Source organism: Rutilus rutilus (genome assembly GCF_951802725.1).
Source record: "Rutilus rutilus genome assembly, chromosome: 12".
Lineage (NCBI taxonomy): Eukaryota > Metazoa > Chordata > Actinopteri > Cypriniformes > Leuciscidae > Rutilus > Rutilus rutilus.
The window spans coordinates 3,364,399-3,373,088 of record NC_140217.1 but is presented as its reverse complement, the minus strand read 5'-3'; positions in this window follow the sequence as shown (position 1 = coordinate 3,373,088).

Sequence of the window (8,690 nt, the reverse complement as noted above, 5' to 3'; positions counted from 1 at the left end):
AGAATGATAATTTTTATCAAGCTCGTATATTTAAGTTCAGTAATTTAACTTAAATGACAATTAATAGGTAATTTTCATTGCCATTTAAGTGGAATTACTGAACTTAAATATACAAGCTTGATAAAAATTATCATTCTAGAAGAAAATTTCAAATGGCACTTAGAGGCTTTTGCATCTGAACTCTTCATATATATATATATATATATATATATATATATATATATGTGTGTGTGTGTGTGTGTGTGTGTGTGTGTGTGTGTGTGTGTGTGTGTGTGACGAATAATCTGACAAGCATCCTGACTTACTACAAACAACATATAATAAATATAATAGTATGATATCTCTGCTCATCAACAGTCTGAGAGAGAAGTTTCGGGCGATCGCTCAGGCCACGTTCACTCACTCCAGGAATCTAGCCTGCTTTGTGTTCACATATAAAGGCCTTCAGGCTCTTCAGCAGCACTTCCAGGGCAAACACCTGCAGTCTCACTCCTTTCTCGCCGCGTGTCTCGGAGGCTGGCTGGTGTTTGGAGAAAATAACAACATCAACAGCCAGGTTAGTGGAGCTCAGTTCATTATCTGATCTATCATTGAGACCTAACGACCTTATTTCAGTTGAAAAGTGCTTGAACTGCTCTTCTTTAATACTGTAAAGCCAGACTTTTTTTTTTTTAATGGAACAGTTTATTGAACCGTCAGACAAAATCATAAAAAAGTCCCATATTTTATTTAGAGGGCAAACTGAGCAATAATAATAGCAATGTGGTGCAAATGCTGATAGTTATATATGACCAAAAACTAAGATTAAATTCTGATATCTTGTAATGTAAATCAATGAGATCTTTATAACAGCAAGGCAGACTACTAACTGAATACAGTACCTGTCAAAAGTTTGGAAACATTAGGATTTTTTAATGTTTTTCTTACCAACAAAGTTGCCAGCATTAACACTGATAATGTGACACTGAATTAATTCAAAAAATCATATTTTATTCATCAAGGATGCATTAAATTGATCAAAAGTGACAAAAGAAATTAATAATACAAAAAATATATTTATTAAATGCAATAAATGCGGTTCTTTTGAACTTTCTATTCATCAAAGAATCCTGAAAATGCATCATAGTTTCTAGGGGTCTAAATCGGACAGTTTATCACGATACGATACGATATCGATTCTCTCAGCCAGCGATACGATATTTGCCGATACCTCAAAAAATTCTGCGATACGATTCGATTCGATTCAGGGCTATATCGATCGATTAATCGATATTTCGATATTATGTTCACACAATCAGTTACGTTTTTATTAACTCACAAATGCAAACAAAATATATAACATGAACGTTTAATTAAACTCTTTGAAAATTGCACACCCTCTCCCAATTGGGACATCTACAACAGAAGAGATCATTTGCAAGTACTCCGTTCTTGTTCATTTTCATAAATCATGTTTTTTTATTATTATTGTGCATTCCAAGTAATATCAATCAAACTGCAGCTGGATTGTTTTGATTAATAATAATAATAACCTAAAAAATACAGGTAAATTACAAAGTTAAAGTTAATTGAAAGTATGCTTTAATATGTTAAAAGGTTGTTGTGTGTTTTTTTTGTGTGTTTTTTTGCAGAGCAGATACATTCATCTTTTTTCATCTTTCTGAGTCAAACAAAACCAAGTAATTGCTATGATAAATAATACAACACTCGGTTAATCTTTTTAACGTTAATCTCCTCAGCTGACATAGACGCCTGACAAACTTTGTCATTGTGATTAACGTACACGCAATACAGTGAGCTTTTCCCTCACCACTAAACGAGCTGCTTAGTAAGGTTCCGTGAAAATGTTTCAGCTTTTATTTTCCTTTTACGCCCCGAAGAAGATATCACGGGTTCATCCTATCGTTTCGCTAGATAACAACCTCTTCTTCAGCTGTGATCGCGTACAGCCCGTTTAAACACTTCAAAGACTTTTGAAACTGCATTGATTTGGACTTAAAAACAATGGTAACCAATGAAGTACATTGTTAGAAGAAAAATCCAGAAATGTTTTCCTCAAAAAACATAATTTCTCTCCCACTGAGGAAAGAAAGACATGGATATCTTGGATGGCATTGGGGTGAGTAAATGATTAGGAAATTTTCATTTTGGGGTGACCTAATCCTTTAATGACAAGGTACTTGAAAAGTGCTTGAATTATTTAAAGACGATATATATGAATTTACAAAGTAATTTTGAAGTGTTCATTTTTTTTCTATAAAACATAAATACAGGCTCAAAATTAACGCCTCAGCCCATCCCCCCTCCTGCCTCTCGTTATCTCGCTCATTCTGACGTCACTCACGTGGTGGAGCACATTTACTAAATGGTAAAGACGAAGAAATGCCGGGGAAGTTTAAATTTAATCCAGCATGGCTGGGAAAGGAGCAATGTAAAAATTGGCTTCTTGAAGACCCAAAAAGTGTGCATCGTGCACATTGTAAAATATGCCACAAATCCCTCGAGATCTCAAATATGGGCGAATCGGCACTGAAGAGTCACATGCAAGGGGAGCGTCATGTCAGTACAGTTGCTCGCACTGGACCATCATCCGTCCGAGAATATTTCACCCCCACAGTCCCAAAGCAACAGGTAAGCATTTGATTTTTGTGATTAATATTTTCTGTTTAATTAAAGCACCATCTGTTTTTTTATGGCATTCTTTGGTTTGCGTTATAGCATATGATCATGCTCTCATTCATTTAAGTGCTTTTCAAGCACGATAAGAGCCAAAGTAGAAATCAATTCGGTTCTGAAGAAGCGCTATCTGAAGCGGCATTCTTTGCACACACACACACACCCGACTCACACACACACACACACACACAGAGAGAAAAGCCGCTTCTCAGTGCGCGCCAGTACTGTATTGATTACTTGAGGACGAAACAGAAAATTGTCAAAAAAGACCATTTTTTGGCGAGTATCCTCGTAAGCACAGTTTTAAATGAGAAAAACGGATTTGTGTCAGATTCACAAAAGAAAAAGATAAAATCACTCACTGCTCTTGATTGAATAACATTTGTAGCTTTAATAAATCTATATTTTAATAAATGTATTTGTCATGTCCATGTCACAATTAAAACTTTTCCTGTTTTGTTTAAAACGTTAACATTAAAATGTATGCATTTCACAAAGGTTTTTTAGCGCAATTTTCCACCGGACAAAATTGCGATTGTTAACTCATGATTTCTGTTCTGTCTGTGCGCACCAATCTTGCACTTCTATCTACTCCTCAACCAGACCACCTAGAGACTTCGGGTTTTCGGCATTATGTTAAGGAAGGTCTAATCTCGGGAACGCACAAAACAAATCCAGGAAAAGATTTACTATCTCTTAGTGTTGTGATCCCATGACGTCAGAAAATTGCGCTAAAACACTCACTGAGTTTTTATTACTTGTTTGTGCTCAAAGTAACTTTAATATACATTATGTAATAAGTTGTATATTGTGTTTTGGATACCTTATATCTGTAATTTGAGTGATAAACTCTTTACAATATAAACAATAATTTGATTGCAAGCAAGTCATTAGAATGCATTAAAATAATTACTTTGTAAATGTTACAACCATCACTGCATGCTTGCTAGATTGCCGTGACTGAATACATTTGGTGTAATTTAATTTGTACTTCTTTTGCAGAACCCTCAACCTCGTGGAACATCTGGAGACTTGGATTCTTGGATCAGAAACAATGATACTTGGCGGGCTGAAATTCTTTGGACTTTAAAGAGTGTTACATTCCACTATTTCAACAAGAGTGCTGCGGATAATTCCACGTTATTCCAACTAATGTTTCCAGACAGTGTGATAGCAAAATCGTTTGCTTGTGGTGACAAGAAGACATCCTACATGGTTAATTATGGTATTGCTCCTTATGTGAAGCTGCAACTGCTGGATTCAGGGTATGTCTTTCTGTTTGATGAATCACTTAACAAGCAACTTCAGCTGAAGCAGATGGATGTGCACATTATGTTTCTGGATTCAGTTGCAAACACACACTACTTGGATTCTGCCTTTATGGGGAATGGTAAGGCAGAAAACTGTCTGGAACATTTCAAGCACTTGACCGAAGAGCTTGATTTGAGCAATCTTCTTCAGATATCGATGGATGGGCCCAATATAAACCATAAATTCTACCTGGATTTTCAGATCAAAGTATTGGCTGAATGTACAGACAAACAACTGATTGATATTGGGACATGTTCCTTACACACAATGCATTTCGAAATGCCTTTCTTGAAACTAATTGGCACATTGACAGCCAGTTTACTTGCATTTTTTCACCTGTTTCACGATACACCTGCACGAAGGGATGATTATGTCACAATAATAACTGGTTCATCACTGTTTCCAAAGAAGTTTTGCTCTCACAGATGGGTGGGAAATGTAGAGGTTGCTTCAAGAGCGTTAGAGGTGTTGCCTCATCTGGTGTTGCCTCAGCAGACAAGAAGTTTACCACTCCAAAGTGTAAAACATTCACAGTAGTGAAAGAAGCTTGTGAGGATCCATTACTCCCTGCAAAGTTGCATTTCTTTGTCTATGTAGCAAAGCATGTGCAAGGGTATCTACAAATGTATCAGACTGATAGCCCCATGATCCCATTTATGACCTCAGACTGGGTAGACATGATCTCCGTTGTAATGAGTAGAGTGCTTAAAACTAATGTAATGGAGACAATTAAAGACCCACTGAAGATGTCCAAGTATGAAATGAAAGATGAGGATGCATTAGGTCTGGCTAAGGTAGACCTTGGATTTTCCACAGACAGATCTCTCAGACAAATGGCGGGGAAAGTGAGTGAAAAAAGAATTTTGGAGTTCAGAAGCGATGCAAGGCGGTGTTTCTTTCAACTCTTAAAGAGACTTTTGGACAAAACCCCCATTCGCTCCAGTTTTGTGTGACAGACTACCTGCCCGAACCCCAAGGCCCATGATCCTGATGGATTTGAGTGAAGGTTCAAAAGGCTTCTGAACCATTTAGTTGAGCTAAAAAGATCCAGAAAGCAAGTGTGATGATGCTCAAATGCAGTACACGTGGCTAGAAACCTGTCAAAGTTTAGGGACTTTAATATCCAGTCACACACTCTTGACCATTTCTTCTCAGAAACCTTGCAGGGTAAAGCTGAACTCAAATACCTATGGCAGGTAGTAAAAATTGTGCTGCTTTTGTCACATGGCCAGGCTACTGTGGAACGAGGACTTTCTGTGAATGCAGCCATGAGCACTGAAAACAAAAAGGACATAAGCTATGCATCACAGAGACTTGTTTGTGATTATGTCTCAAGTGTTGGAGGAGTTCAGAAAGTTCAAATCACTCCCAGTATGTTTGCCAGCTGTAAAGCAGCACGACAAAGATATGAGGGTTCTCTCATCAAGCAGAGAGATAAGAGAGCTGAGAAAACCAAATGCAGAGACCAAGAGGAGGAACGAAGAGAAAAAAAGAGGAGGCTTGAATCTGACATTGCCCACTTGGAACTAGAAATAGAAAAGGCAGCCACTGAAGCCGAGACCTCCTCCAAACCAAAAGAATGCATACTTTAATTTATTTAATAGTTTTAGAAAGTCCCTGAAAGACAAAAAAGATGAACTTAAACAGATTTGTTAAATCTGCCACAACCTACACTACAGGGCTTCTACACAAGACAGAGAAATACAGTCAATTATTTTATGTAATTTGTACTGCAAGACAAATTACATAAAGTAATTTCCTGTAGCTCAAACAGTAGAGCGTTGGCGCTAGCAACGCCAAGGTCATGGGTTCGATTCCCAGGGAAAGCAAGAACTGATAAAAATGTAAAATGTGTACCTTGAATGCAATGTAAGTCACTTTGGATAAAAGCGTCTGCCAAATGCATAAATGTAAATGTAAATGTAAGACAAAACCCTGTTGAATACTTCTGTAAAATTACTCCTGTTTAATTGGGAGAAAGTTAAATGTTTTTCTTTACTTCTGTTATATCACTGAATAAGAAGTTTATGACCTCTTTGTACGTGGTCTTTTATGCACAGAAAGTACTGTGACTTTCATGTTCTCATATTTAGAGTTGCCACAGTCATTGAACACTTAAATGTGCTGTACCTTATTTCTAAAATGAGTTTAAAAATTGTTTTATTTTTATCAATTTTTCTTTTTTTAATTTAAAGTAAATAAAGTATATGTTTGATAAATGAGATCTCTGATTAAAGTCCTTGAAAACCCCCAAAAATAGTGCTTGAAAAGTCCTTGAAAGTCCTGGAATTTCATTGTACAGTATCTGTACGAACCCTGGATGTGTGCTGAGTGAATCAGGGGTGTGCGTTGTGCTCTGGTGACATACTGACGACCGGGGGGATAGCCCGACGGAGTAGCGTTGGAGGCATTGGAAGAGGGAATGGAATCTGCCGACCATTGGATTGGATTCATGATTACTTCACTTGGGAGGATGGATTCAGGCTCTTCTGGAGCATACAAACTGGAAAGAGCGTCAGCCTTCACATTTTTAGAGCTGGGACGATAGAGAGGAAAAGTTAAATCGGGTAAAGAATAAAGCCCAACATGCCTGGCGAGGGTTAAAGGGATACTTCAGGATTTAACATTAAGCTTTGTATTAGTAGAAAACCTGTAGTATTTTCGAATTACCGTGCTTTCCACCATCACACATCCCCAGAGACGAGAGATTTATGTATTTTTTGTCTGAAAAAAAAAAAAAACTCCGATGACGCAAAAATCGTCATTTTGCGTCATCGGAGGAATTTTTTGGTCAGAGGCTAAAGACTACAGCCAGTAGTAGGGGCTGTCCCGCATGTTTTCAACCCACCCATAGAGGGTGGGATATCACTCACAGAATGTACACATAGTGTCAGCCATCTTTTATTGGAAGCTAAGCTAGCAGGCTATTGTTCTGTGGAGAAAGCTGAGTAGTAGGAGAAAGCCGAGTAGTCTGGCCGTTGAGATCGTCCAAAATGTCCGGGATTCGGCTTTTGCTTTCTGCAGTCGCCATTCATTGTTTACATGCACACCTTTTGTTTCAATCTAACTGAATTCATAACGATTGGTGAATCTGAATGTAGTGTTTACATGAACGCTAAACAAGTGATCGGTTGATGTGCGTTTTAACATTGCTAAGAAAATTCCCGGTCCTCTGTGAGGGATAGCCCACGAGACCGGTGCATCTCGCTCATCAGTAATCACCGGCTCACCGGCCTCGCGCCGTTCTCCCGCGCCCCTTAGTCTCGTCCTGCTCGCCACAGTAAAAATAATGAATGGCGACTGTAGAACGCAAAAAGACGAATCCCGGACATTTTGGGGCGATCTCGAAATCCCGGGCAGACTCGTCACGGAGACTCACTAGTAGCCACCTAGTCTTGTTGTTTAACTGCGCGCTCTTACCAGTAGACGTGGCTTGGGAGTGGCCTCCTAGAGCAGCGAAGCAAGTGCATTTTGGGAGTTGTCTTTCATCCACATAAGCCAAAAATACATTTTCTGGCTTTTCTCAGTCTAGAAAGCTCCAAATTCAAAAATAATTTCACATTTCTTCTACATAAATTACCCATTTTAAATACACATTCATCTTTCCAGAGGTGAAGTATCCCTTTAAGTCTCTTGGCTTCTTTGAGATACTGCAGGTTCTTGTCGTCATTTATAACCGTGAAGGGGTGTTGAGCACCCTCCAACCACTGCCTCAATTCCTCCAAGGCCAGCTTGATGGCGAGGAGCTCTCTATTACCAACATCGCAATTACTCTCCGCCGGGCTGAGTTTCTTGGAGTAGAAGGTGCATGGATGAAGTTTGGCTGGGTTCCCCTGCTGCTGAGATAACACCGCTCCTACCCTGTTGGTGGAGGCATCCACTTCCTCGATGAAGGGTTTCTCGGGGTCTGGATGGACAAGGAGCGGTGCACTGGTGAATTTCTCCTTCAGATGTTGAAAGATTGCATTTCGTTAATTGCATTAATTTTGCTTAAAGGGGTGGTATAATGCCCTTTTCACAAGATGTAAAATAAGTCTCTGATGTCCCCAGTATCTACACTGTAAAAAATGATTCTGAGTTTTGGTCAGGTGGACAAGTAAAATCATGTCCTTTCAACTTGTAGTGTCTCACTATACAATAGGGTGAGTTAAAACAACCTCAACTTGAAGGGAAATGGAAAACTTTAAATAACGTGTTCATATAACAACAAAACATAGGTTCTATCAATTTTCTGTGCAACGCGCATGTGCCAGAAACTCAATGTCATGATGACGTACTATTTTAACGAATTTGAGCCAGACCATCCACCATTTTCTGCACGAGAAGATGAAGGAGCCCGCGTTTGAACGAATACAGGTGGACTTCATGGACTGCAAATAATTAAATGAGTAAGTATAACCTGATTTGTGCTTTCTTTAATGTTAATTAACGGTACGTTCACACGGGGCGTCAGCGTCTTGAATGGGTGACTTTGAATGGGTGACGTCAAGCGTTGCCGAAAAGAATTGTGGATCCGTCATTGAGACAAAATTGCGAATTTTTCAACTTCTGCCGCGAGCAACGCCAGTGAAGCGCCGCAGACGGAAGCGTCAGCCAATCAGGATCGCTCTATGCAAATACAGTAGCCAGGCGGCAGCCAATCACGGCAATGAAGCTTGTTGTTGAGTTCCTGTCTAATTTCATTGGCTGACGCTGCTATGACC